General features: G+C 46.3%; 1 protein-coding gene across 1 annotated transcript in view; it reads right to left on the bottom strand.

Annotated features, from left to right (window-relative positions):
* The window catches only part of KANK4 (KN motif and ankyrin repeat domains 4), a 66,329-nt gene extending 56,227 nt beyond the window's left edge, over nt 1-10,102 (bottom strand). Inside the window, exon 1 of the mRNA XM_090269551.1 lies at nt 9,830-10,102. The gene's annotated coding sequence lies outside the window, so the exon portion shown is untranslated. The remainder of the gene's footprint in view (nt 1-9,829) is intronic.
* Between the last annotated feature and the right edge of the window lie 15,784 nt (nt 10,103-25,886).

Here is a 25,886-nt window from a genome sequence, read left to right on the forward strand (position 1 = left end):
CCAACTGCCTTAGAGAAAGACAAAAAAATAACTAATTTTATTGACTACTTATTATGTAAAGTGCTTTTTGTGTACTATCTTATTTCATCCTTGAGGCGACCTTATAATGCAATCTCTTAGAATCCTCATTTTACAGATAAGAAACTGAGGGACTTATTAAAGTTCGAAGTTCCACTCTTCCTGGAGTCCACAGTAGTGGTTTAACAGGTTCCCCTCCAGGACAACATCTTTGCGTTTTAACAATAGCTCTCCGAAGAAGACAAAGGGATCTGAAGGAATGACTCTAATGCAGGGAATTTCAGGCCTCAGCTGTGACAGTGGGCAGAATTCTGAGGGCAAGAGCCTTTTGGCAGCACCAGGCAGGCACCCCCTGCAGGCAGCCACCCACGGACCTGGCTAACACAGGGCTCCTTTCAGCAGCTGGCAAAGCGCAGGGCATGGGGGTAGAACGAGAGATTAGCTCAGGGGAGGCCAGCCAGGAGGCAGGCGTAAGAGGGGCAAGTAGCAAGGCGGAAGAATGTGTTTTCAGGTGCTCCGTGAGAGTCCCTAAGCTTAATAGTGTGGGAGAGACACGAGGCGTTAGCATCGGCTGGGCAGTGTGCTGGAGCGGGAGCCCTGGGCTCTCATTCTAGCTCAGTCACTCACTCCCCAAGCCACCCAGGCTGTGCCACCTCCCTCATTGGTCCTCAGTGTCCTCAACTGTAGGACAAGAGGGATGGTCTAGGTAGCTGGTAAGGTTTCCTAGAGACACACCGGAGGTGAAGGAACTCAGAACAGGTGCCACGAATGAGCCATGGAGTCCTGAACTAGGGACTGAAAGACGCCTTCACATACAGTTATCACAAAGAGGACGCCACATGTGACACGAGCACCGCGATGGGGAGAGGGGACAGCTGCACAGGTACCGCTCAGAATTCCCCACTGCACTCAGGAATTCTCTACTGTGAGGAGTGATGCCTGCCACGCATGGGCCAGGTCGGAGGGGCCAGGGGAGCCTCCAAGGGGAGCTCACACATGCAGAAGTTGGGGAGAACCTCCCTGCGGACTAGGAGAGTGGAGGCACTCAAATGGAAAGACTATCCAAAATGGATGGAAGCACTTGTAAGAGAATACTGAAATTTCAGGAGGAGGAACTGTTATTTCCATGTCCCTGATATGCAAACCAAGGCTTGGCAGGGTGACAGCCAGGCGGCAGGGCCAGAGTTAGAACCCAGTTCTGTCTGGCCCACAGCTTTGGCTCTTAGTTTTTAACCTCTCCTCACACCCACAGCACAGGTGCCTGTGAGCACAGGCAAAAGGCTGGAGGGAAGGATGGGGAACACACTACGGTGGACAGCAAGCACTTCCTTATCAAAACAAAATGGCAGCCACAGTTTTTCCAAACAGACTCTTCTGTGGTTGCCTGTAGTTTTTAGGGGCATAAGATTCTGGAATCGGCTAGTACTGAGCTGAGCTCCTGGCTCCACCACTTCATATTTTTGTGACCTAGAGCCGTGGGATTAAGCTTAGAGCCTCACTTTACTCACCATTACAATGGGAGAAATAAGTCATATCGCATTGAGTAGTTGGTAAACATTAAATTACTGCTGTATTTCAAGGACTTGGCACAGTGTCTGGTACATGTTAAGCATTCAATAAAAGGTAGTAAAAAAAAAACCTATTCACCTAATGTTGCTCCAGTGGGCTTTCTCCTCTCCAGGCTTCCTCCTCAAAATCAACATCTGGCCAGTCTCCCACATCCTCACAGACTCCCTTCCTCTTTCTGCCTGCCTCCTTCCCTCCTTCACATTCCCTCCATTTCGGAACCCACTTCAAAGTTACTCCTCCCAGGCCTCCCCTCCTTCCTAGGATTCTAGCTTGCATTTGATCAAGTAATTTCATCAGCTAGCATACACAAACTCCTTAGCCCCTTAGGAGTAAAATCGTCCACTCGGTGGTTGTTTCAAGGGACTGGTTTGTATGGGGTCGGCCAAGCCATCAGCGCAGGGCCTGGTGAATGTGTGGGCTGATAGGAATTACCTAACCAGTTGCCCATATGTGTCTGCAATTTGTGAATTAACCTCTGGATATACATCAAAACCTTCTCCCCAAACCACAAATTATGTGTTCTTACAAATTTGCCAGACTATTAAATGGAATTTACAACTACTCAAGAATGTCTTGTACTAATTAGACAGAGACAGACACATGAAAGATCAGGACGAGGGAGGGTAGGAAATTGGGAACTAAAGCTCACTCGCTTCCTGCCAGGGGGTCTTTACTCCTTTTGTGCCATGGACACCCTTTTAGCAGACCGCTAAAGCCTATGGACTCTTTCTCAGAATACCTTAAAATATATAAAATAAAATGCATGGCTGACTACAAAGGAAACCAATTACACTGAAATATCATTATTAAAAATTTTTTAAATGAGTGTGTAATATCGTAATATATTTTCTTTATTAACACATTAAATAACAAGCTCTAGTAGCAGGTATAATAACTGCTTTAATCTCAAAGTTGCGATGGGCATAAATCAAAGTTCAAGATGTCTGCAGCAGCTGAAATGTGATATGAAAATATCTGTGATTTCTACTGGTAATAATGTCATAAGTACTGAAAATACCTGTGACATTATTACCAGTAGATTTGTTGCCTACATTCATAACTGAAGAAAATGCTAAATAAAGATGTTATTTTTTTTTCACCACCCAAGTTCACAGGTTCCTCTGAATTCTACACATGGGCTGTTAATGCCAAGTTAAGAATCCTTTACAACTTGGTAAATACTTGTGTTGAGCATATTCCTGAGTTCCAGCTTACCTTCATTTCCTTTACAAGGCATCTCCACCCACATCCTGTCCTGATCCAGAAGGTCAAGTTCTATACATAAGACCGTGCTCTGTCCTCCCCTCCCATCTCATTGGCCCAGCAAGGACTCGTGCCTCAGCAGTATCCTATGCCCAGGGTGACTGGAGACTGGCCAAGACATGGCCTGGGAAGAAAGCCTCAGCTTCTAGAGAGCCAAGCTCAGACAACAGGAGCCTCTCTGGAACTTGAACTAGCAGCAAAGGAGAGATTAGTGTGATAGTATTATAAGAGAGTGGCCAGAAGCCCCAAAATTTGAGGGATGTGACTCAGTGGACCACAGCCATTTTCCTAAAAACTACCTAGTTTCTTAATACGTAAATGGCTATGGCCATTCCACGTGCCAAGGAGGTGGGAGGCTCCTTGATCATAGAATGGTGATGAAAAGCTTACGGGGCCTGCGCAAAATTCTACAAGCGGCCACAACTGGTCACCATACCCACTATGCCACAGGCCGCGGTCAGGGATTTAAAAATAAGGTGGCAGCCATTAAGGAGGAGAGAGCCACATGGTTTGAAAGAGAGCAGAAGCATCCCACCAGCCAGCCATAAGGTTGGGTGTGTAAGAAGGTGCCACATGGCTCTGAATTAAAAAGCTGAAAAACACCACGACACGGGCGGAAACTTACCCAACCGGGCACAGATGAACAGGAGCTGCTGGTAAAGCTGAACTGTGTCTGGGAAATACAAAGCCACAGACTTCTATTTTCCTAGAGAGAAATGGTACCTCTGACTTTTCTGTTCTGAAACTAGCCTGGTTTGGCAGAGGGAGACAGGACTATGTGTTTTGGGGTGTTTTAAAGGGAGTGAGACTTAAGAGCAGAAATCCGCCATTAATCTAAATCTGTCCAACCTTTAAATAAACAATCCCTTTCCTTTTTACCAAACTCTGATACTGAGAGTTATGCTTTTGTCGAGGGGCAGTCAAGCCCCGCATAACTGAACAGTTGGTAGGTTCTGTTTCAGTGTGCTAAGGGGGATGGGGTGAGCAGTGCTGAGCAGAGCCGATGGCATCCAAAGGGAAGATCAGTGACTGCTGCACTCGTGGAGTAGCCTTGAACTCAAAACCCTCTCCATCCCGCCTCAAGGGTGCCTGGCCTCCCTCCAGGCCTGTGCTGAGATAGCAATGCTGCATTTGATGGCTCTTCACCCCCTTCACTAGAAGCAGCTTAAGGGATCCTCTGTTGTATCAGAAGAGTCCTAAGTCCATATTATCAATAGCACTTCATAGATGAGGAAGCTGAAAAGTTGAGTCTGTCACAGCTGGCTAGTGCGGTTCAGTGGATTGAGTGCCAGCCTGGGAACTGAAGGTTGCAAGTTCTACTCCTGGTCAGGGCATGGGTCATGGGCCACATCCCTTCCCCTCTCTCTAAAAATATCAGGTTGGTGCAAAAGTAATAAGTAAAATTTAAAAAAAAAGGTGACTCATTTGCTTAGGCTCACAGGGCTAGTAAAGATAGTGAAGATTTTTGCCCTCTCTTCTCTTCCTTTTTATTTTGAAGATCAGAAGGAGGATGGCCTTTCTTATTTATTTATTTATTTAAAATCACATAAATCAGTGGTTCTCAACCTTCCTAATGCCGCGACCCTTTAATACAGTTCCTCATGTTGAGGTGACCCCCAACCATAAAATTATTTTTGTTGCTATTCATAACTGTAATTTTGCTACTGTTATGAATTGTAATGTAAATATTTGATATGCAGGATGTATTTTCATTGTTACAAATTGAACATAATTAAAGCATAGTGATTAATCACAAAAATAATATGTAAATTATATATGTGTTTTCTGATGGTCTTAGGCAACCCCTGTGAAAGGGTCGTTTGACCCCCAAAGGGGTCGCAACCCACAGGTTGAGAACCGCTGACATAAATGATACCAGAGAACCATCTCTTAAAAAACTTAAACATTACTGATAAAATGTCCCATCCCCAGCCCCGCCACACACACATCCTCAGTATCGAACCTAATAAATGTGACCATACTAGGATATACTCAGTCACCACCCAACTTGACAGGTCTGGTCGTTCAAACCCTTCCCCAAGAGGAGGGTGGCTATACTTTCCAAGCGGGAAGGGAGTGGGGAGCCATACGCAACAGCCGATGAGCACAGCACCTGGAAGCACTCAGCCCTGCTGCCTGGTGTCCTGCTATGAAAATCAAAATCAATTTCACTGAGAGTCAGCATCTCTGGCTTCTGGGCAGAAACCAGGCTGTGGAGGGAAATCAGCACTGAATTCTGCTCTTTTATCTTTGCATGGAGCCAATTCTCCCCAATGCCATATTTCTCCACACTTGTCAATTGACGCCAGAGCCACAAACTAGACATACCAAAGGAAACTGCAGACACAAAGGGTCCTTCCACACAAAGGGGTAAAATCCACAGCCACATTAAAAAAATATATTCATCCAGTCAATAAGTTTTATTTACTTTTGGGGAACAAAGCGGGAGGGGGATGAGAATTGGGATTTCTGTTCTCTCCCAAAACGCCTGTGTCTCCGGAAAGCTACGTGAGGGGCAGGCTCCAGGCCCTAAGGCCCCAGCGAGACAGTGAGGAGTTCTTTTGAAAACAGACTTCTTTCCCTTGGAGAAGGAACAGTCAGCCTGCTTCTTCAGACACCACCAATCTATAAATGCCTGCATATCATATTAACCATCTATTTGAAATCTTGGGGCAGCATTTATTTTATCCTGGAAACTGCTGCAGGCCTACTTTTAGCCTAAGGGCCCTTCTTCTTTCCTTTAATCCTACTTTGAAATATTATCCACATAGTCTGGAAACTGTTAAGAGAATGACCTCTATTAGAAGCCTCTTTGTCCAAACTCTGGGTCTGGGAGATTAGCATTCTGAGGCACAGAGAGGTTAGGGGTCCAGCTGTGAATCACACAGCTAGGTAGCAACAAATTTAGGCTCCAATTCCTGGACACTCTGGCTTCCCAGTCCGTGCCTCTTTCCACATACTCTACTATAAAATAGCACAAAGTGGTCTGATCTCCAGGGACTGAGAGCTCAGTGAATCTTAATGTTATCACGTATTAGCTCCATAACGCTGGGCAAGTCACTGAACCTCTTGGAGCCTCACTTTCCTCATCTATACATCGGGGATTACAATTGTAACTAGGATTATTCTGAGGATTAAATGTGCCAGGGCTTGATACATGGGTACCCTTTATTATACTGTATTGCTCCTGTTTCGCATACAGAAGTGAGTGGATCTGCCATCTGAAACATGATAACTGTGTCCGCACAACTGCGCAGAAATAGGAAAATTCGGTTCCCCCACCCATCCCCAGAGATGACATAACTTGCATGAGATCAGAGTTTCAAAAGTGAATACATTCTCAGCATTCAGAAGCCCTAACCATCCTCCCTACCACACCTCCCAAGGGATGGGTTGAATTAGAAGTAAAATCTGCACCCTCTCTCCTTCCCACACACAGCAGAACCACATAGCACTGGCTCACACTTCATGACCCTTCTCTATAAACTAGGATCAGCACCGTACCTGGTACAGAGCAGAGACTCAACATAGTTTTGATGAATGAGTGAATTACTAGATCCTGATCTGCAGATAAGGCGCTGCTTGGCCCAGTAGCCTGAGTAGGTGTCTTGTTGCAGAAAGCAGGAGGGAGGCCAGGTCTGCAGGCAAGAACCCCAATCTCTCCATTCATTCCCCTAAGCCTGCTCTATGTGGAAAATGCTTTTGACAAGACCAAGAGCTGGGTGCCTGATCTCAACGGTCCCAACCAGAGCATTTCCAAATCTGGCCCACATGGCTCAATCCAGGGCCCAGAAGATACCTGTGAAGCACACGTGACCCTCCTCTAGCTAAAACAGATGTGTAATAGCTTTGCAGGCAAAGGGCAGCAAACAGGCCAGGGAGATGACCCATCTGTCTTCCTAATTGTCAACTCTGCCCATAATAAGATTTTTTTCCTCTGTCACACCTTAGGCTGCTACTGAACTGAAGCAAAACCAAGATATCCATCTTCCAGCCACATGCAATGGCATTCGCAAGGTGCCAGGGACGAAGGGAAGCTACTTGGCTAAAAGAAGCAGAGAGAGCTGGAAGGAGCCCTGGACTGCGAGTCAGGAGCTCAGGGTGGTGTGTGGGGGGGTGGGGGGTGGGGGGAGTCCACGCTCTTAACCAGCTGCAGATGTTTGGGCAGTCATTGTACCTCATTGGCCTCTGTTTCCTGTAAAATTAAAATCCGAAGTTCAGGAAATGGGGTCAATGGGGAGGGAAGGGCTGTGAGTCATGTGACATTGCATGCAAGATATTTTAGGTTATATACACTTGAAGAAGAGTATCCCTCATTTTCCACAAAATCTCCAAGATATATTTAACACTCTCCCTACTAAAACATGTTAAGAAATACTAGACTAGCTGGTTTTCATCCAACAAGCATTTATTGAGTACCTTCCATGTGTCCTTTTCTGTGCTAGGTACTTGGGACACAGTATGTATGACAAGAGACACCTGCTTTTAAAGATTTTATTTATTTATTTTTAGAGAGAGGAGAAGGGAGGGAGAAAGAGAGGGAGAGAAACATCAGTGTGCGGTTGCCTCTCACATGCCCCCAACTAGGGACCTGGCCCACAGCCCAGACATGTGTTCTGACTGGGAATTGAAACAGCGACCCTTTGGTTCGCAAGCCAACACTCAGTCCACTGAGCCACACCAGCCAGGGTGAGACCTGCTTTTAAGATGCACAGTACAGTTGATGCTCACAGACACAAGCATGTCCAGGGAGCTCTGAAAACAAAGAAATGGAGCATTTGACCTTGGTCAGAAAAGGCCTTGTCTGGGGTGGGGGTGGGGTAAGGAAACCTTAAGTTTATTGTTGAAGTTGAAAACCGAGTGTGCATTCACTGGATGAACAAGTAGACATAGAGTATTTCAGACAAAGCAGCATGTGCAAAGGCAGTATGTGTTCCAGGACCTGCTTGGAGTACAACTGTGAGGAGAACAAACAGTGCTCATTGAGAAGGGAGGAGATGAAGTGAGAGAAAGGAGGCTGGAAAGGTAGGCAGGGCCCAGATTAGGACATGCCACGTAAGGAATTTTACATTGCAGGCAGTGAGTTCATTCTAGTTTCAAAAGTCTAAGATGAGCCACCACTCCCAGCATGAACCTTCCTACATGTTGAGCAGAGAGGCCTTGATCAGTTGCTGGCCACAGGGAACAATGCGAAGACCTGCTGCTTCTTGGCACCCTGCGTGGGCATGCGCTGCATGATCAAGGTGCTGGTGTGTATGAGGGGTGAGTCTGCCAGGTGACTGTCAGTCTCTCCCTCTTTCTAGCCCAGCCAGGGGAACTCCAATGGCGCATTATAAGGGCTGAGAAAGGAAGGTACTGATTGCGCCAGGTGATGGGATGCAGAAGAAAGGGGCATGCTCATTTGTTGGAACCCTGCTTATCACTTGCAAAAGTCTTTGAGTTCCATTAATCAACTCTGCTACTCAACTCAGGGCCCTCATGTGCTGTTCCTTCTGCCTTGAAGGCTCTTTCCACACTCTTCAACTATTTAACTCCAATTAGCCTTCTTGAGCAAATACTGTAGCTATCAGATTCTCATAGCACCTGATCCTCTTCTTTCGAAGAATTCAGCACTTCATAATTCTGTATTTATTTGAGTGATTTGATTCATGTTGGTCTTGGCCGCTGGACTGCAAGCTCCATGAGGCCAGACTCTGCCAGTTTTGTTCATTTTTCTGTCCCAGTACCTTGCTCATGCCTGGCTCAGAGCAAGTATTTGTTGATTGAAATGGGAAGTCTTGTGTGGACCCTCAGCCATCCCTCATTCTCACTGCCCCTTTACATTCCCCATAACTCACATTATGGTCCAGTGAGGAGTTTTGGACCAGGCAGAAGGGCTGGACTCTGCTTCTATACCAAGTGTAGCTCTGTGTTCTCCTGCGTCATGTCTTGAAAGGCTCTAAGGAACCCGCATTTGGTTTACCCACCTAGGCAGGTCCTTGGGAATTGTTTTTAACCTAACATGCTTTATCACATGCCTCAGTCTGGTCACTGGCTGCATGTGACCATCCCCTGACCCTATTTCGTCATTTGAACTTTCAAGGTGGCATCCTTGGAAAGGGGGTGGATCTCCTTATCTCTTTCCTGAAAAATGTCTTCTCCTCTCCCTCCATTCCAGCACTCTGGGGTTCTTGGTAACTAACACCGCTGGTTCTGAAGCCCTAGCAGAGGCCCCAGGCAAGCTCGGATTCAAACCTGGTGTAGGGGCCATGGGGCGTCACTTTTCAAGTCCAAGGCTAAGTAAGTGGTCACTCTTCAGGGGCAAAGTACTTAGGGTCAAAAGTTTGACCTTAAAACGGAGAAGAGAGGGAGGACACCTTACCAAGGGGTACACTGGATAGCAGAAAGCGCCGTTGGCTGCCAGCGCACAGGAGGGGCCCGACTGCCTCCACCCAAGGTCGTAGCCTAACGGGAGAAGTTCAGCCAGGGGCCGAGGGCCATCAGGGTAGGAATCGGGGGCCGGCTTTTGCGAAAAAGGGGAGACTAACAGCTCGATTTCAGGTAGTCCTGGGAGCCAGCGGCAGGGCGCCCCAGTCCCGCAAGCTGCCTCGCGGACCACAGCGCTCCGCTCGGAAGCGCTGGGCTGGGGCTACACCACCCTAGCCGCAAGGACGACGCGGCCTTCTCACTCCTCACTGGCCTCCACTGTACCCAGCACGGGGGCGCCCGGAGCCAGCCAGGACGGAAGGGGACCCGCTCCCGCCCTTCGGCAGCCCCCTTTCCCGCGCTGTCTCGGACCCTAAGCGGGGACTTCAGGTCGGCCCAGGCTGCCGCAGCCTCTGCCTTCACGGGGGCCAGCAACGCGCGGCGCTAGGAGGAGACGAGACGGACGGCAGGGGCACAGGAGCGTGGCCGGAGCCAAGTTCCAGGGTAGCGCAGGGCTGGGTGCTGGCGCGCCCCACCAGCGCACTGCGCGGGCTGGGGTCACAGGGCGTCTTACCTTGGCGAGCCGCGGGAGTCCGGCAGGAGTCGGCCGGCCGTGCCAGGGGCTGGCGCACAGCCCGGTTTCGGGGTTCACACAGTTTCGGGGTTCACACCGTCTCCGGGGGCACTGTGCCCCGCTCGGGCACGCACCCTGGGGCTGGCGCACACTCGGCGTCCCGGGCGCGCACACCCTCGGGCGCCCTCTCGCCGGCGGGTTCGGCCTGGGCCTGGGGCACACACCCTGCGGTCACACCCACCGCGGCAGCTGCGGGACTGGCCAGGCGCAGCCCGCCGAAGCTTCGTCGGGCCTCGCCGGCTGCCAATACCACCCGAGTCCCCGCCTTCGCCAGGGGGGGAAAGACTCCTGACGCGGCGCGGGCGTTGGTGTGTGGGAAGGGGCAGCCCTACGAAACCTAGGGGAGGGTCTTAGCTTTGATAAACTCAAGAAGGCCTTGGACAGAGTTTGGAAGAAAAACTTTTTGAAAAGAGACCCGAGAACTCCTAGTCTATGTATAGCGCTTTTCAGATTTCCAAAAGTGCTTTCACATACATTTATCTCAGTTCATCTTCGGCACAGCAGTTAGTGGGGCATTTATATCCTCACCTGATAGGTGTGGAGAAGCCATCACGCAAGGCAGTGACTTACCCAAGCCTGGTAGCGGAGTTGGAACGCACTGGGGTGCTGTGCCTCGCCAGCGGGATTTTCTCATTGAAGAGGTGGAGGAGCAAGGGTGGGGGTGATGAAAGAGAACTTTTCTCTCTCCTAAGTCATGTCTTTATCCATTTGCTTTTTTCCTTCCCAGTCATGGTGTTAGCCCCACTCAGGAATCCTAAATTTTTCACTTCACACTCCCACCTCCCAGAACACTGTAAGTCAGTTCAAAAGATTTTCAGTGCAATCACTAGCCTTGAATGATCAGCTTACGAAGTGCCAAACGTTGTGCACAATGAATCTAAAAGAAAAGAGCTGATGCTACCCCATTTCACTGCTGAGGACAACCAGACAGTAGAGGGGTAGAATGTAGCCTGTGGGACCTCAGACCCCTACTCTGACCCACCATATATACCTTTCAAAGGCCCATTGGCATGGGGTTAAACTTAACCAAAGGGGTTTCTTTTTTGTTTATTTTGTTTTTCCTTTTTATTGAATTTATTGGGTGACACTGGTTAAAAAATTGTACAGGTGTCAGGTGCATGATCCTGCCACACACCAGCTGTACACTGTACTGTGAACAACACCCCAAGTCAAGTCTCCATCCATCACCATTTATAAGGGGTTTCATTTTTGACGCTGGGACCCTGAAGGGGGAGATAATTTGGGACAAGGGACACTTTTGGGACTTTCATTTTCTTATTTCAATGAAAACATGGTTATTATAAAGATTTTGCTTCCACTAGGGCTTTTCAGAAGCAAATCAACAGCCCCAGAGCAATAATAAATGGTAATAGAGACTTGGCCCCAATACTGGGAATAATAGGGAGTGATGGGGTCTGTGGTGAGCTTGTGCGCAGCTCCAGGCTCCTGCCCAAGTGAAGGGGCTATGGCTGCTCAGTTCTAGGCAATTTTTGACAGTTGGGGCAAGGAATTACTAATGTCAAATCTTCCCATTTTTAAGAGAAGCCATAAATTCAAATATATAAGTAAAGTCTCCCAGTTTGTTGATAACTCACTTAAAAATGCTAAATACTTGATATCTAGGTCAACATTGTTCAAGCCAAATGAAATGAGTTTATAAACAGATCCAGTGCATGGAGCAGGGGGTTGTGCCCTGGAATTTGGGGCTACTTTACACTCTTCCATTCGGGCCTCCCAACACCCCTGTGGGACGGGGCCAGCACGGATGCTGTTTCTGTTTTCTGAAAGTGGAAACCCCAGTTCAGGAGGTTCCAATGACCAGCCCAAGGTCACACAAGCTAATCAGAGCTAGAACTGACACCCAGGCCTCCTAACTCCTGGTTCTGAAGCCTTCCCTCTGCATCCTCTGGTCTCATTAAGATTTTGTTTTTAGGCATGGGTTGGCTCTGGGGTGTGGAGACATAGCACCTCTCCTGAGAAGTTGGAGCCAGAGTGCCAGGCTGGTGTCCTCGAAAGCTCAGCCTGATGACTCAGAGAGAAAGCTGTGTCTTGAGGATAAAGCTGAGTCAGAGGAAACAAAGTTGAAACTGGGGCAACCCAGGCTTCTGAATCCCAGAGTAGAGAATCATGAAACAAGAAGAAGAATGGACTAAGCAAATACACCTGCTCCTAGCCTCCCCTCTCCCCCACATAAACCAGAAGACACAGGAACAGAGACATCAGCTAGATAGAGCACTGCCTATTTTTCCTGTCATAACAGGAAAGTCAGCAAGAATTAGACTGGAAAGTAGACTTCTTGTGTGGTCATAGGAATAGGGGAACTTTTGCAGGCAGCAGGTCTTCTAGAATCTCTGAAAAGCTGATCTAGAATGACTCCGGGCAGGACAGGCTGTAGTCTGAAGCTCCGTAATAAGAGGACTGATGTTCAGGCAAAGAATGCCTCACCTTCATTACCCTCACCCTGCGCTGGAGCTTGGGGTGGGGTATAGGAGTATTAACAAGAACTCACCATCTACCATCTACTGAATTGAGCATTTTATGTACATGATCTCATCAGGACTCATAATAAAACTGAAATTATTATTCTCCTGCCAAGGATAACAAAGTACAGTGTCACTTGCCTGAGGACTCACAACTAGTAAATGGGGGAGGTGGGATTCACACTTGGGTTTTGGTTACTCTAAAGACCAAACCCTCACTAACTGAGGGCCTGGAAATTGTGGCCAACATAGAGAAACGTCACTCAGATTCTGCTTCAAGAAAGGAGTTCCCAGCTGTAAGCAGTGTGGTTAGTTGACAACCCCACAGTGTGGTGAGCTCCTGCAGGGTCTGCCTCGGTCAGTGGTGTGTGGGTAATGTGTAACAACCAGCTATCGGGGGGGAAATGTGTGCATACATACATTTGCTTCTCATTATTCACAATAGTTCTATAAAGTGGCTACAAATACTGAAATTGCTAATATTGAATCATCGTTCCCAGGGGAAATGCAGGATTAGGTTCCTATAAGCTTCTGGGCACTTTTTCATTAACTGATCAATATATAAACTTGTTTTATGTTTTTGTTTAAAGACTATACATATATACATACACACACATTGCATTTTTAATATATATTGTTGAGTTATTAACATTGCACTTATGGCCAACAGCGCTATAACTCACACCTGACCAAATGTTATCTAACACCTGTACTTTCCCCTAAGGCACACCACAGCCTTCTGTTGCTCAGGAACACCAGGTAGCACTTCAGCACTATGCGTTAGTGCTATTTTAAACAGTGAAATCACCTACCAAAAGTACAAAAAATAAAAAATGGTGCCACTAAAAAGAATGCAAAAAGAACACGGGCTTACAGCATGAGAGCTGAAACAAGAAAGCAGAGCGTCAACTTGTTCAACATCACCCAGGAATGTGTATGTCAGGTGACTCAAAAGTTTCACTTCCCCCTGGCCAAGTAGCTCAGTTGGTTAGAGGATCGAACCAATATGCTAAGGTGGCGGGTTCGCTCTTCAGTCAGGGCACATATAAGAATGAACTAATGAATGCATAAATAAGTGGAACAACAAATCGATGTTTCCTACTCTTTCTCTCTCAAAAATCAATCAATAAAAATACTTAGAAAAAAGTTTCACTGCTTGCACATGTCTGTGAGTGACTGCAAAAGTGCTGTGAGTATTGATGTGGGGGTTACAAATAAATGTTAGCAAGTATCGATAAGTGAATTTGAAAACATAGAATCCACACATTATGATGATCAACTGTATATATATGCATTCATACAAGCCTTCCAGGCCCTTCACATCCACAACCCATCCTTCCAAATGTATCTCCCATTACCCTCCAGCCAGACTGAACGGTTGACCATTCTACAAAACATGCCTCATGCTTATCTAGCCTTATGACTGAGTTCAGGCTGCTGTCATCTGTATTCTTTCTTTTCTGCCTCCAACCACACACACACACACACACACACACTTGTCTTCCCAAGTCTGAGTGATTCTGCTGTGCAATTGAATCTCCTGCATGAAAGCCTTCTTGATGCCCCAGACAATGGAATTTCTCCATCCTTGGAACTATTGTGGCATTTTGAAGCCTACATCATATTCTACATTGTATTTCAAGGCAGCCTTAGTGATCTTCAAAAAACGCAAATATGATCATGTCACTCCCCTGCTTAAAATCTCAAAAGCATCACCATGCTCCAATAAAATCTGATTCTTTTAAGAAGACTTACCAGTCCAGCCCTTTCCAATCTCCTCTTGTGTCCTTCCTCCTCTAGCCACTTGAGACTCCTCTTAGTTCCATTAACACACTGGTCCTTCCCTGCCTAGAGTTTTCTGCACTTGCTGTGTATTCTTCTGCCAGGAATTCCCCCCGCCCCCAATTCTTTGTTTAGATAATTAATACTCATCCCAGGAGTTTCAGCTTAAACATCACTTCTGTAGGGAATTTCTCTGATTGACTCTTAAGCCCCAGACTAAATTAGGAGTTCCTGGTCTCCACTCCCATTAACATCTCTGGTTTTCTTTCATAACACTCAACACAGTTTAAAGTATGTGCTGTTGCCTATTTCTCCCACAAGACTGATTACATTAAGAGAGGCCTCCATCTCATTTGTTGTATTTCAGCACCTAATTCAGAATCTGGCACATATAAATGTAAATCCTGGTTCTCAGTAAATGTTTTATGAATGAATAAACAACTGAATATCCACTGTCCTAACATGTGTTAGGAGTGAGGGATAGCAGATAGCTAAAATAATTATGGAGGTTTTAAGTTTTCTTTTTCTTACTTGCGATGTTAAATTACTATCTTAGTGTTTTATACTACACACTTAATTCTAAATCAAAAAGAGTTATTATTATTAAATTTTTAAAAAATGCCCTCCTATATTATATACTGCACAAAAATCATTTAGATAATGTAGACTAAAATGTGAAAGATAATCAATAGCTTCTAGGATGAAACATAGGAGAATATGCATGTCCTAAAATGGAGCAAATATTTATTAAACAAGAAGACACCAAAAATATTAATCCTAAGGAAAGTTAGGATAAAGAGACACACACACAGGGAGAATGCCATGTGAAGATAAAGGCAGAAATCTATAAACCAAGGAACATGAAAGATTGCCAGCAAACCACTTGAAGCTGGAGAGGAGCATGGAGCAGATTTTCCTCTCATAGACCGCAGAAGGAACTAACTCTAACCAACATCATCTTGTACTTCTAGGCTCCAGAACTGTAAAAAAAAAAAAAAAAAAAAGGAAGAAAAGAAAATACATTTCTGTTGTTTAAGCCACACAATTTGTGGTGCTTTGTTATGGCTTTCTTAGTAAAATAATACAATATACAAAGAACGTCTGCAAAGCAGTAAGTAAAAAGCAATCCAATAGAGAAATGAGCAAAAGTCTAAACAAACATTTCACAAAAGAAGATATTTAAAAGGTCATTCATATGGAAAAGTGCTCAACATTATTAAAGAAACTCCAGTTTAGCCTCAATAAGGTATTATTCCATGCTCTTCAGAATAGCTCATAGCAAAAATGTTAGTAATACCAAGTTTTGGCAAGAATATAGCACAAATGGAACTTGTAAACATTGTTCCTGGAGTGTAAATTGGTAAATCATCTTAGAAAACTGTCAGTGTCTACTAAAGTTGAATATATATAAAAATATTCATGACCCAGCAATTCTATTTCTTGGCATAGATGCAATAAAAATGTGCACATATGTACCCCATGGGGCATAATTATGAAGTGTTATAGCAGTGCTATTCACAGTTTCCCCAAACTGAAAACAGTTTAACTTTATGTCCAGTGTAGAATGAATAAATAAACTGTGCCTTATAGTTTATGCAACAGAATACTATACAGCTGTGAGAATGAACCAACTATGGCTACATGAAACAACATAGGTGAATTTGACAAAACAGACTGTATTTTTCTATTTAATAAACTTCAAACACAGAAAAAACTACTCTGTTATGATAGAAATCAGGATAGAGGGTATCTTTGGAAAGAAAAGAGTGAGAAGGAGTTGACACGAGGGAGATTTGGGGGATGATAGTGTTCTACTTTTTTCTTAAATCTGGGTCATATTTACAAGACTATGTTACTTTGTGAAAATTCAGTAAACTGTACTTTATTTGTGCAATTTTTTTTGCAGTTTAATGTAAAATTTTATTTAAAAATTAAATACATTCCAAAAGTGTGAGGTCATCTCCACCCACTGATAACTAGAAAATTCTCGTCACGCTTTTCACCTTTGTGATAATTTGTAAATATGCTGTACTGGAAAATCATTCTGAGAAGTTTGAGATTTTGTAAAGAGAAAAGAGATTGTAAGTTTAATTTCTTTATCTCTTTTATATTATGAAGCTTTGTTGTATATATGAAATAGTCAATGTTCATTAACTATTTAAAACTCGGTTAAGGCACAGAGTGGACAATAGCATATTAAACAAAGAGTGTGACAGTATGTTGGGAGGCACAGGTGATTCATTGGGTGACAGAATTAGTGGCCAAAGAGATCTCAACAAGTTACATTTTATCTTCATATAAATGTCAGTGTACATGCTGACGTTCCTGAACATGCAGTTCTTCCAGCCATGTTATGTCACATGTTTCATTCTCTGCCTAGGACAGTCTTACATAACTTTTCACCTAGCTAACTCCTGACTCTCGTTCAGGGATCAGCTGACTCCTATGACAGAGAGTCTCTGAGATGGACCCCATGCACCCCCCCCCTCCTTGGTGTTCATGCCCTGTGCAATACCCTTCCTTTGAGTATGTGCTGGAGCTAGAGCTTTATTTTTAACCAATAAAATGTGACAAAAGTGATGGGATGTCACTTATAAAGTTAAGTTACAAAAAGACTCTGGCTTCTTCCATCTTGGGCCCCCTCTCTTCTTCCCTTACTCCCACTGTCTTTGACTCAGAACCCTTGCTCTGAGGGTAGAAAGGAGCCTTGTTGTGAGTAGCCCTATGGAGAGGCCCATGTGGCAGGAAACATGTGTGTGTGTGTGGCCAACAACCAGTGAGGACCGGAAGTCTGCCCACAGCCACATGACAGTGCTTCAGGGCAAAAACTCCCCAATTCAAGCACAGAGATGACTGCAGTCCCAGACAGCACGTGGGTTGCAGCCTTGTGAGACCTTGAGCCAGAGGTGCCAACTAAGCTGTACCCAGATTTCTGACCCACAGAAACTATGAGTTAATATGCTTGTCTTTTAAGTAACTAACATTCAGAGTAATTTGTTACAAAGCAATGAGTAACTAATATAGCCCCCACCTTCACCCCTCCCATCCCAGGGGGGGATTCATTGCTCCTATTGTACCCAATGTTCCCCATAATTACCGCATATATCATATCTTATAGTGATCTGCTTACTTGCCTATGGGTCCCATGAAAGGGACCAGGGATCTTGTCTTTTAAGCTTTATCATTCTAGTTCCTAGAACATAGTTGTACTCAATAAGTGTATGATTAACACATGAAAGAATAATCAGATAATAGTTCTTTAACCTTGGGAAATAACCTGTCTGATTTTTTTATCATCTCATTGGTAAAATTTGTCAAATCCAACATCTGTTGGATTCAGTAACCAGAGGATCATTTGAAGGCTGTGGCAGATTGTATTTTTCAAAGATGACTGTAAAAATATTTCCCATTCCACGTGCCCTTCTACAGTGTGACCTCATCACCATCCCATTGAGAAATGGGGTCTATACTATCTGCCCTTGATTCTGAGTGAGCTTGTGACCACTTTGACTAAGGAATTATCATGGGACTTCTGAGTCTATAAAAATCATAATGACTTTTAAGTCATAAAAGGCGAGGCCTCTTCCACCTTGTTTTCTGGAATACTAGAGCACGCCATGTAAGAAACCAGACCACCCTGAGGCTGCCATGCTGTGAGGAAGCCAAGCTGTGTAGAAAGGCCATGGTCAGGTGTCTGGTCAGCCAACATCATAGAATAGAGACCAGCTATGTACTATGTGACCAATTTAATTTCCTGGCCTTCAGAATGCATGAACATAAGAAAATGGTTGTCTCATGACACTGAATGTTGGGGTAATTTCAGATTTATTTACACAGTTAAAGTGCCTTGAACAATGACTTAGGGAGAGCAGGGCATGGAATGGTCAGGACAGAGGCCGGAACGCAGAGGTTTGAGGAATGTGTACGAAGTGAGGAAGGGAATGACATGACACGTGAAGAGACTGTAGTGGGGGGAGGTCAAATTGAAGGGTGACAGAAAGGGCTTAAGAAGGTTCTTGTCAGATGGAGTAGACCGGACAGATTACAGGACCAGGGGAAGACAGAGGAGTGGGAGAGTTCAAGCAGAGAAGAGAGGTTACAACAGAGGAACCAGCAGCAGAGGTGCAGGGCACAGGTGGAAGATTTGGGCTTGCTCTGAGACTGGAAAAAAAGAACTGGAATTTGTTGGTGGAGGAAGGCATAGCAGGATAGCAGCGCAGGGGAAATGGCGGTACTGGTGTGAGTGCAGTTCACATGATCACCCACAGGGTCTGGACCTTCAACCAGGAGGACTGATAGGCTAAGAGAATGGAAGGACCACATAGCCGGGGTCCCTTGGAGGTCAACATGTAGGTGTCATGGGTATGAGGTTATGAGATAGCTTGAAAGGAGGGGAGAAGGTAACCATAAAGAAAGTTACCGGAATCTAGATGGCCCAGTCCTGGGTCATGACAAGATCCAGGGTGGGGTTTGGGAATGGTGGTTGAAATGAAGTAGAGGTGAAGTCCCTTGGAGTTAAGGAGACCCAAGAAGTAACAATCCAATCAGTTGTCTTCCCAGGCACTGAAATCTCTTAGGGCGATGCAGGACTTGAGCTGGAGGGGAAGACCAAGAGCCAGGCCATGATTGATTTGGTGAATGAACGTTGGACAGTTTCAGTGCTGAGGAGGTGAGCAGTTGGATGGTGTGAGGCTCAGAGAAAGATAAGTGTGGACAAGCAGTGGTAGGCAAGCGACAGCAGAAAGCCAGGACAATCCAGCCATCTCTCTTTCAGAGATCTAGGGTATGGGCCTGAGAGGTTGAGCAACTTTGTACTGAAGGGCTATGGAGGAAGTGAAGACTTCCGTTAAGGCAAAAGGGGATGAGAGGCTTCTGTGAGGATCTGGACTGTTCGCTACGCATGCAGTTTTACGGAGCGTGTAATGGCTAAGCAGGGCTGGGGACTGGAGTAAGAAACACAAGGAGGGACAGAAATGGTGGGGGCGGGCTGCATGTAGGATTCGAAGCTGAGAAAAGGACTGTTTGTTACAAGGTCCTTATTGTAGGCAGGGACCCTGTTAAAATATTCAAAACAGAAGCAAAAGCCCATTAGGCAAGCTATGACGGTTTTGTTCCAGGTCAAGGTCCGTGACCTAGTCCAATGACCCTCCCAAGTCCAATGACCCTTCTCCGGCAGCCCCCCACTCATCGGAACCAGGAGGCCCCTTTGCCTGGCAGATGACTGTCTGCCAAAGACACTGTAAAGGGGGGTAGTGGGAGGTGAGTGGGGTGGCGTTAGACTGTGAGATCCCTCAGAAAGCCCGGGTATCCTTGACTCAGGAAGTGACACAGAGCAATGGATCTTCCTGTTATGACTGTTTTGTTATAAATGAAACAGTAACATATGAGAGTTCTTAAGTTCCCTTGAGAGGGAGACAATAAAAAGCGATCTGACCACCCACCTGGAAGCTCATTTTAAATAACATTCTAAGGCTATTTTCAGGCAGAAACAGACACGCTCTTATTAATAAGTCTGGCTAAGTCAGGCCTGTCTGTGGCCAGGGTGACTCAGAAAGCCTCTTTCCCCACAGAGTCCCTGCAGGTGACAATAAGAAGGGGTATGCTCCTGTCACTGGACAGGCCTATGCTGGTCACTGCAGGCAGACAATTCTACAGGGCAATTCCTCAACCTCATGACCCTCTTGCCCCTCATGGTGGAGTTTACTCACATGACGTCAATAGCTAAAGAAGAGGGTTTACCCAAGACCGGCATCTTGCCTTCCAGGCATCCCCTGCACCCACCCCACAATCCCTGATAACATCCCCAACAACCGAGGGAGGAGGTTCTATTCCCATTTTAGAGAGGTGGAAACTGAGACTTCTGATTACATTTCCCTCCTTGGCTTCCCACAGTTAGAAAGAGAGGCTGGGATGTGAGGCAGTCTAGCTCCTGGGCCCAGGAATGACTCCGTGGTTTTGCCTGCCTTCCTGGGGCACAACTCAGATGCGTGAAGTTTTCAAGTCAACTTTCTCTTGTGTCGTCTCGGATGCAGTTGAGAGGCGGCTGATTGTCATGTCCAGACTCTCTGCCTTGCTCACACAGTCCTTCAATGTCCCTGCTGTAACCTACGAAGCCTCCAGGGACTGAAGATTGGGTCTCCTGCAACCCCAAGCCTCCCCCATCATCCTGCAGAGAGGTCACCTGTTCCATCAGAGGCTCTGGTTTTCTGGTTTCAAGGAACAGAGAGCCCTTCCTTCTCATTACCTCAGGAGAAGGGGAGTGAGGCGCACTGGAGGCTGGAGCAGGGGCTGGAGGTGCTCTGGGTGCTTCTGTGTGTCACGGGCCACATGGTTTCCGCCTCTGTCACTGCCTTTCTCACAGTCGTGCCCAGAGTCTCACTTCTCGCTGCACACCTACTAACAAGTTCTTTGCTTCCTCTGGCTCTCCCCTCCTCACATAGCCCTCGAAGCTTTGACTCCACTGTAGACAACCTTTTAATGCATTCCAGTGGCCTCCAGCCCTGCCGCTAACTGCCTGCATGTCTCAGCATTTCTTGCTTCAAATTCCTGAGATGGGAATCTGATTGGCCTGGCTCCCTTTCTGTTCTGGACCATAGGTCATAGGTCACCGGCTGGCCTGAGCTGGCTCAGATGAATTTCCCTGCTGTACTGGACAGTCAGGAGTGGGACAAAACATGGCTGAGGAATGTCCCTTCCCCCTTGCAACCAGGGCTCTATGTTGAATTGTTCCTTTTAGAAAAGACAATGGCTAGCATTTGTACTGAAATTCTGAAACCCCCTCTGGTCCTGAGGCCAGAACAGGCCTTTGGAGCCTGTGTAAATCAGGGTTGTAAGTGCTAGGCGTGATAACTTAGAGTAAGCACACTCTCACTCCAGCTTCCACTATGGCTTAACGCTGTCCTCCTTTCAACTGCTCCCCTAACCAAAATGCTGGCTCTCTCTGGGAGCTCTCAGGAGTGATTCCTGTGTCAGCAATGGGTCTGGTCTGCTGCCAGATTACCTGTGTCCTGTCCTCCTCTGTTCCTGCCACACACACCGCTGGCACTTGCATTTCTACAGCTGTCACTGTGTCCCGTGGCCTCAGTGTTGCCTCTACTGATCCCCTCAAAACACCCAGGGGATTTAAGGAACAACCACAGGGGGAAGGTTCTTCTGTTCTTATGTTACTTACTATCCAAAGTGATCTCCACGCCCTGGCCTCCAATGACTTGGGGAAGCTTGAATAAACCTGCTTTTCAGTTTGAATATGCAGGCCACTCCCCCTGGGACCCCAGCACAAGGGTGTGTCAGGGGCACTGATGGGCTGGGGCAAAGCTAAGGAAGGCAGCAGGTCTTACTCTGCGTGGGCATCCATTTGCTTACCTGGGGTGAGTTAGTTCCAGGGAAACTCTTTGGTCTTGCAGACTAATAGCCTTTGCCCACTCCTGAGACTGACACTTCATGGTGGAGGTGGCCTGGGATGGAGAACCATTCACTCGTGCTCCGACCCCACCAGTGCAAAGAGCCAGGACCAACTTGCCACTCTACTCAAACCTGGTGCAAAGAGGGAAAGACCAGGCAGCACGCTGGCCTGTCCTCTCAGCACCACTGTTTGAACTGGCTATTCTGAGCCCTCTAAGTGGGGCTAACAATCCTTGCCTCATGGGATGTCATGGGGATTAAACTGAAGGAGAATATACCTAAAGCGCCCAAGCCTGTTCTGGTCCCTGGCACAAGCTCTGTGGATGGAGATGTTAGTATGACCCTGAGGACGAAAGTCTGACCCTGCCACACCTACAAAGCCCAGCAACCCCAATATGGTGGCTGTCACAAGCATTGCCTTCCAGGATTGGCAGGAGGAAGGTGTCTGGGGTGAAGAATACCACGGGACCAGTACCCCCATCCTAGGTCTCGTGGAGAAGCTGGTGGGCAGGGAGGAACATGGGCCCTTAAGCTTACCCTGGTCTCCTCTCTGTCCCCCTCTCTGCTGAGTCTTGGTGTGGTATGAGAAGTAGGAACAGAGTGGGAGATGTAGGGAGAGGCCTGGGGAGGAAGCTGGACTCGGGCAGCAGTAAACCTAGGGCAGCAGGTCCCCCTGGAAGCCAGTCTTTTATGTGGAACAAAAGCCAGGCCCTTGCAGGTCAGCTGGGAACAGGTGCCATACAACTGAGGTGACACTCAAGAGCACAATTTCAGGAGCCAGTCTGCAGTCACTGGAATCCCAGAGCCGCTCACAGGCTGCGTGACTTTGGACCAGCTACTCCAAGTCTCAGTTTCCTCCCCTGTTAAATGGGAGTCACAGTGGGATCTATGATGCAAGGTTCCTATGAGCAGTTAACCAGATACTATACACAGAAGCGCTCAGAACAGTGCCTGGAATGTGGCAAACTTGCTCATTATTGTTATTAAACTTATCTGTGTACTACTTTCTCCAACAAGATTGTGAGTTCTTCAGGGATTTTAATTTTTGTTTTTTCACCATAGGTCAGCATTGACGATGAAAAAAATAAATGAGTCAAAGAATGGAAAATAAACTTGTATATGAATTTCCGGTGAAGAAAAGCTCATTAACAGTGCTTAGTGCTTAGACCTATGTGGTTTTATGCTTTCACCAAGGCCCACCCCCTCAGTGTGACTACACACACCCACACCACACTTCCCTTCCCATGTACCTACCGCCATCTGCACACCCTGGGCCCTCCCCTCCTCATACCTTCCCACGCAGCCACGCCTCCTTCCAGACTTTCTACACACAAACATGCATACCCACTCATACACAACCCATCCATATACCCACACACACTCTCTTCTCCACACACGTACCCACACAAGTGTATCTGTTTACACACACACACACACACACACTCCCATTTTGAAGCAATCTAAGGAATTTTTTTCCTTCGGGTCTTTAACCTCCCTCCTCTCTGTTTCCCCACCCCATCTCCGTACCTGTTCCTCTCTCAGTCAGAAGGAGAGAGATATTTTCCCCATGACAGGGAAAAACTCATTTTCTCATTGGCTATCTCAACAGAAACTATTTTTTCCTCAGCCCCAGAGGCATACAGCCGGGCCTGCTCCAGAGCAACTCGGACACACCTGGACTTTCGGCCTTCAGGGAAAATTCTCATTACTCTTAGCTCACCTCTGCAATGGTTTTCATATCGCGTAGGGGACAGAAAAGAGAAAAATAACTTGTATTGAACACAAATATTGTTATAAATATATAACAAATATGTATGTCTGAATGACATTACTTAAACCTCGCAGCACCATAAGATTGGGTTGTTCTCCATTTTTCAAATGAAGAAACTGAGCACAAAGGTGTTCGCACAGTAAGTAAATGGTGGTGCCAAGACTGAGATTCTTCTGACTCCCAAGTGGCGCCTAAAAATGAAAGATCCTCTCTACATTCTTACATCCAGGAACCAGCTTTGCCAGAGTACAGCCTTGTTTTGCATTGGCCTAGTGACAGGCATAGCCCTTTCCTGTGAGGAGCTCATTATGAAAACAGGTGACAGTTCTGCTTTTCTGGACAAATGCAAGACCAGAAGCAGCTTGACCCTGGCAAGAAGCTTCTGCACCCATCCCCTGGTCCACCCACCCACCCTCCCTCCCATCCACCCATTCAGCCAGCCAGCCAACAAAAACCTTTCTGAGCTCCAGTATACTCATCCATATAATGGGGACAGTTGATGTAAGGTTTAAGTGATGAGAAACATGTGAAGTACTTGACATAGCACATGTGTTAAGGTTTATTCCATGGATGTCTCTTGCCTTAAGGAGTTAATTTCAGGGGGATCTTAATTTTTTGGAATGTCCTATCTCTGTGGCTGCCTAATGTTTAATAAGCTCTGTCCTTTGATTTATTGCTCTTGGGAGCCTGGGACAATGAGGTGCTCTGGGTCATTTTTTAGTAGATGTGTCTGGGAGAAACAGTGGTCAGGGGGGTCATGAATGATGAAAACAACAGTCAGGAGCAGCCTGCCGGCTTCCTCGTAAAAGAGGCAGGCATGGGGACTGCGGGCTGGGGAGCAGGAAGTTTAGATTAGCTTTCCCACATTTCCTCCAAACTTTATTTCTCAAGAAGGAAGTTTGTACAACATTGAATTATAAAAATCCTCACTTGAGGCTTTGATGTGTCTTCTCTGTAAAAAAGCCTCAACTTGGCCATGGTGGAGAAGAAAGGCTTGAGATCTGAGTTTGGTCTGCTGTACATAAAGCTTTCAAGGATGTGGTCTGGACTCTCTCTTAGAGATGATTATCATGGAAATGGTTATTCGTAAAGCACTTTACAGTTTACACAGAGTTCCACATGCACCATCTCATCGCAGCCCTGTGTGTTGGGAAGGACAGGCATTTTTAGGCTGCAGAAGGTCAGAATATGCCACCCAGAGAGGATTCTTCTGAGCTGAAGACAATTGAGATACATATATCAGACACCAAAACCCACCCTCCCAAAAAACAAAAAAACCTCTCTGCCTTGCTCCCTATTTGCCAAAAAAAAAAAAAAAAAAACATAAATTTCCATTTGTAAAAGTGTCTCCCTCTCCTATACTAAGAAGTAGAGGTCCCAGGACAATAACTTAGACTCTGAATTGCAGGAGACAACTCCAGACTTTTATCATAAGTCTAAAGATGGCACCAAGAGGAATCTACATAACATACCTTACTAAAATAACTTCTATTTTCTATTGGTTTCTCCATATGTTTACCTACCCACAGTTTGCAGCCCCTAAAAGCGTAAGTCTCTTTTTACAAATTTTTACTCTTCATTAAGATGCTCTATAAAAGTCAAATTCTAAACACCCCTTTGAGCAACTCCAGCGTGTTGGCATTGCTGTGTGCACTCATAACTGTTTTTAGTCTTGTTAATCTGCTTTTTGTCGGTTTAATTTCTTGGGTGCCCCTTGCAGGACCTAGGAGAGTAGAGGAAGTTTGTTTTCCTCCTGTATTCTGCCTGTTATAGAGATGAAGAATGTAACACAGCGACAAATGAGCTGCCCCCCAAATCACTGAGGCTCCAACCCTGATCTCTCGACTCTAGGTCCAAAGCCCTGACCCCCATTCCAGAGGTCCTCTCTTCGGAAGGCCCCTTGACACTGGGAAAGAGTTATTTCACCACATTTTAGGCAGCGCGTGACTTCCAAAATCATCTGGAGACATTTCTAGTTTTGTTTTGTTTTTAAGTTTTTAATTAATTAATCAATTCAAATCTGGGTTACGAAGTCCTTGACATGTGCCAGGGAGCTCCCAGTCCTGAGCAAACGCAGGCCAGTACGATGCAGAAGCAGGCTGCTCTGGGAGCATCAGGTTACCCTGGCACTAACCTCCCCAGAGGGGGTGACTCAGCGGCTGAGACTTAGAAGATAAGTCAGAGCGACTTGGACAAAGAGAGCAAGAACAGAGGATCCTGGGTGAAGGAAACCCACCTGCAAGGACCAAGATGCAAAGAGCTTGGTGAGTTTGGGAGATGGAAGAGGTTTAGTAGCTGGAGGGTGGAGTAGAAGGAGGAGGAAAGGGCTTGGGGAGTCGGGAGACTCGAGCATGGAGAGGGACAGGGGACAGATGTCGGAGGATGTAGGTGACAATGTTGAGTAACTAGTCTTCATCCCAAGAGCAATGGGAAGTCTTTGGAAGGCTTTAGCAGGGTCTTCAGATGGTTATGTTTGCCACTAACCGAAATGAGAAGAATGGGTTGGAAAAGGTGATAGATGAAGGGCTAAACCAGGGGGGTTGGCTTTTCAGTTTATTTTCTG

The sequence above is a fragment of the Furipterus horrens genome, unplaced genomic scaffold (assembly GCF_987537825.1).
Source record: "Furipterus horrens unplaced genomic scaffold, mFurHor1.1.pri manual_scaffold_3, whole genome shotgun sequence".
In the NCBI taxonomy this organism is placed as follows: Eukaryota; Metazoa; Chordata; class Mammalia; order Chiroptera; family Furipteridae; genus Furipterus; species Furipterus horrens.